This window comes from Trichechus manatus, unplaced genomic scaffold, assembly GCF_000243295.1.
Source record: "Trichechus manatus latirostris isolate Lorelei unplaced genomic scaffold, TriManLat1.0 scaffold00057, whole genome shotgun sequence".
Classification (NCBI taxonomy): Eukaryota; Metazoa; Chordata; class Mammalia; order Sirenia; family Trichechidae; genus Trichechus; species Trichechus manatus.
The window spans coordinates 338,587-343,234 of NW_004443993.1; the positions used below are offsets into that span (position 1 = coordinate 338,587).

The 4,648-nt window shown below is 42.0% G+C and overlaps 1 pseudogene; it reads right to left on the reverse strand.

Moving 5' to 3' along the window:
- LOC111820936 (serine/threonine-protein kinase MARK2-like) overlaps nt 1–4,648 on the reverse strand; it is a 24,089-nt pseudogene that overhangs the window by 6,796 nt on the left and 12,645 nt on the right.

Sequence of the window (4,648 nt, forward strand, 5' to 3'; positions counted from 1 at the left end):
CTGGCAGCCTCTACCAGAGTCTGGGCTCATGAACCTTTGCTGTGTCCTCTTGACCTAGACTGGACCTTGTGGTCCTCTCCTGCTGATTCAGCCCCACTTTAGCCCCTTCATATACTTCAGAACATTCCTTATCATATTGAATCTTCCATCTGTTCATAGCAGACATGTGGTGGCATCAACTCACCTCTCACCCCAGGAGCCTATTTCCAATTGTGGACTCTCAGCTCCACCTTCTGCATCCCTCATTGGGCCTCCAGAAACCCAGTGTTTCTTCTATGGGACCCATGTTCCAAGGGACTGAGATTGAAGCCCAGTATCTTCTTGGGTTCTCCAACCTGCACAGACCTTCCACCTCTGCTAATGTACCACCATTTTAATCCAGGCCAAACTCTGTGACCATCTTCCCCAAGGTTCCCAGAACAGAACAGGGACATCAGCTCCCTCTTCTTTCTTTACAGCCTATAGTACATTCTCTGTGGGATCTGGTACCTGGAGATTTTTCTTCTGTTATCTTCCTCTTTTGAAGACACCATCTCTACACTAGTGGTTCTCAATTGGGGGTGGTTTTGTACTCCAGGGGACATTTGACAATATTTTGGAGACGTTTTTAATTGTTACAACCTGGTGGGGGGGAGGCGGGTGCTACTGACATCTAGTGTTTAAAGGCCAGGGATGTGTATAAATATCCTACGATGTACAGGACAGTCCTCCACTGCAAAGATTGATCTGGCTCAAAATGTTAATGGTCATAAGATTGAGAAATTGTGCCCTACATCATACTCTCTTCCTGGGGCACTGAGCTCATAACTTAACTCTATTGGAAGGCAAGTCACAGAGAGAGAAACAGGCTTAATACTATGGGACCAAAACCAGGGACATTATAAAAATACGTCCCTTTTATGTAACAGGAGCCAACATCTACTTGGTACTTGCCTTGTGACATTCCCTGTGCTGGTGCTTTACCATATTAGCCCATCTGATTCTCACATAAACCTTATGAGACAATGTTGCCATAGGCTCTATTTCATAGATGAGAAAACTGAGGCAAAGGCAGGATGACCATTTATATGATGGTCATTGTCTATTAAGGGTGGTATAAGAATTTGAACCCAGGCAGGGAAACCCTGGGTTCTCACTAGTAACTGCCCCATTCCATCACCCTTGAACACACTTGTCTGGGCACAGGGCATTGCTGCTGTCACTGGGAGGAAGACTCAGAGATGCTTCCCCAAGGATCTCTTCATGTCCCTGATCCTCAGGCTGTGGAAGGAGTTCATCGTGGGAGTAATCATGGTGTACAGGACTGCTGCAAATGTCCCACTCCAGATGCATATGTGGATGTGGAACTAAGGTAGATGCCCAGGCAAGTTCTGTAGAACAAGGAGACAACTGAGAGGTGAGACCCACAGCTGGAAAATACTTTATTCTTTCCTCCTTCCATTGAGATCTTCAGTAAGAAGAAATGATTTGAGAATGAGAGAAAAGGATCCCAATGAGAGGAAAAAAATCCCATGATACCTGTCACAATATAACACAACATTATTAATGAAGGTGTCACAGCAGGCTTGAGGACCTCAGGGAGTTCACAGAAATAGTGTGGGATTTCAATGACAGCGCAGAAAGTCTTAGCATGGTCAAACTCTTAGGAAGGACCCCCAGCATGCTGACGAGCCAGATCAGGAGAAGTAACTGGGCACAGAGGCAGGGGTTCATGATGACTGTGTAGTGCATGGGGTGAAACATGGCCATGAAGTGGTCATAGGCCATCACAATCAGGAGCAAACAGTCCAAAAGTGAAAACTGTGAAAAAGTACATCTGCATGATGCAGCCTACATAGATAATGACTTTGTTCTGCATCTGGATGTTCAGCAACATCTTTGGGACAGTGGTGGAGGTGAAACAAATGTCAGAAAAGTACAAGTTGGAGACGAAGAAGTACATGGGTGTGTGGAGGTAGACGTCAGAGCTGGTGGCCAGGATGATGAACAGGTTCCCAGTGAAGGTGACCAGATACAAGGACATAAACAGCCAAAGGAGAATGGACTTAATCTCTGGCTTCTCAGAAAGTGCCAGGAGGAGAAATACTGGAAGCCATTTTTGGTCTCCTGGTTCCATGTAAAGGAAGTGTCTGCCAGGAGAGAGGCAAAAACAACACTAAATTAATAACCAGCAGGTATCTCAGAAATGTGGTTGCCTTTTTAACTTGAACCTGATATATTCATGAGATAACACATTTGCTCAATGGTCTGTTCTCTTCTATCTGTCAATTTGGGGTTTTCAAATACTGCCATCTTCTCTTGTGCTGCCAATACTAGCCGGAAAACCTAGATTCAAAACTTAATTTTACACCCAAAGCAGATGTCATCTTTTCAACTTCCTTGTCATCTTATCAACCAGCCTTCATCATCTTAAGTATATTTGCATTATTTAAATTTTTTCTTTTAAATGCCTATATAGTAATAAGAAGGAATGACTCTGTATAAAATTTCCATAAATTATGAGGATATCCAAAGAATGTGAGACATAGTTTGGACATGTTATCAGGAGGGTTCACTCCCTGGAGAACGGCATCATGCTTGGTAAAGTAGAGGGTCAATGAAAAAGAGGAAGACCCTCAACAAGATGGATTGACACAGTGTCTGCAACAATGGGCTCAAGCATAATGACGATTGTGAGGATGGCACAGGACCGTGCAGTGTTTCGTTCTGTTGTACATAGGGTCGCTATGAGTCGGAACCGACTTGACAGCACCTAATAACAACAACAACGAGAATGTCAAAAATATTTCCACACACTTGATTAATTAAAATGTATAACTGAACAATCACCATCCTTAACCAAATTTATGTCTCACAGAGAACATAGTGCCAAATAAGTCATTTTGAAATTTCACAAAACCTGTTTGCTTTATTTAAAAACAATTTGAAGGCACACGAAAAGAAGACACATCCCAAAGAATAATCTGAAGGCATTTATATCCTGGTATCAAAAAGTTACTATAATAGACAACGGACTGCCACAAATACAACAGCAAAACAGAAATCAGTGATTAATCTCATTAATCAGCATATGTAGGGAAAGCTAAGACAAAACAGGGATAAAATATATTCAAAATTTTTTTAAGCAAAGTGAGTAACACAACCAGGTACCATTCGATCCAAGGAAGTATTGAGCCTTTTATATTGGTAATTTATGTGTCCAGTAAAGCACATGAGTAGAAAAAATCATACAAAAAATTACAGGATCATCTTAATAGATGAAAAAGGTACTGTATGCAAATAATTGTTAGGAAATTGTGACTAGGAAGATACTTCTTAAATATGAAAGAAGAAAAAGAAAAGCCTTTTAGATCATCAGCCAATACCAGGCCTACCATGAAAACATTTGAGGAATCCCCGTGAATATCTTACAGAAGACAAGGATTTCACAGCAATGCAACCAAAGAAGAGTAAAGCAATCATAGCTTTGTGCATTTTGTAAAACTAAATTGATCACATATTCAGAGAATAAAATTGGTTACCTAAAATTGATCGGAAAGTTATTACACCTGAGAAGTTATTTGATAAGGCTAGTCTAAAAAACAAACATGTATCATTATCATCGCTATTTCCAGCACCAAACAGAAACATAATAGGAAAATTATCCTCTTCACAATAGTACAAAAACGTAAAATACACAGACCAGGATGTGGCTTATGGAGGGAGCTCAGTAAATGATATTAAATAGCAGCTCATATTTATTAACACTTACCTTGTGCAAGATTTGTGCTAATCTCTTCACATGGGTTGTCTCATTTCCTCTCCCTAGAAACAGATGACACAGAGAGCGCCATCATTCTGCACGTCGCAGAGACAGCCCACAGTGGCTATGAATGCTTGCTGAATTCAAGTCAGTGAGGAAGGAGGTCCCAGTGATGGGCATGTGCCAGTAATGAAAGCAGGAGGAGACTCGGGCACTGGGTGAAATGTTAGGAAGTCCAGTGTCCACCGGGAGAAAACTAGAAGAGAGACAGATCCTGATGGAGAGTGTGAGGGCTGAGGAAAGGATACTGGAATGCGTTTGGGTAGGATACATGCTGAAAAAACAAACAACCTGTTTGAACTGCCGCATAGGGTTTCGAAGGAGCGGCTGGTGGATTCAAGCTGTCGATCTTTTGGTTACCAACTGTAGCTCTTAACCACTGTGCAACCAGGGCTCCGCTGACAAAAGAGGCTGCTATTAATTCTGAAGCTTTCTTCTTTGTTAGACTTTCTGAACTACTTTGAATTCCTTTTGAATTGATGGGCTTTCCTTTGTTCCTTACCATTGGCTATGCCCTTAGAGTAATTGCTTCTCCTCCCTTCTATTTAATTTCCCCAGAACTCACTGAGCTATTCTTGCTCACTCAGATGGCTTCACGTAGAGGATGTATTTCTATGAATCTTGTCCTCCTGGGTGGATGAATGGTGTCTACAGGGCTGTGCCCTCAACATCAGGGATATGGCTCATCCATGGATTCCTGGACCAGAGTGATGTTTCTGCGAGGGACGAGAGCACTTCCTTCATTCCTTGGATTAGGGAAATGAAGGTGAGGGATAGGAAGCGTAAAGTTTACTGAGCTCCAGAAGCCGAATTCTCATTGCTTCTCATTAAATTTTATATTCTTAT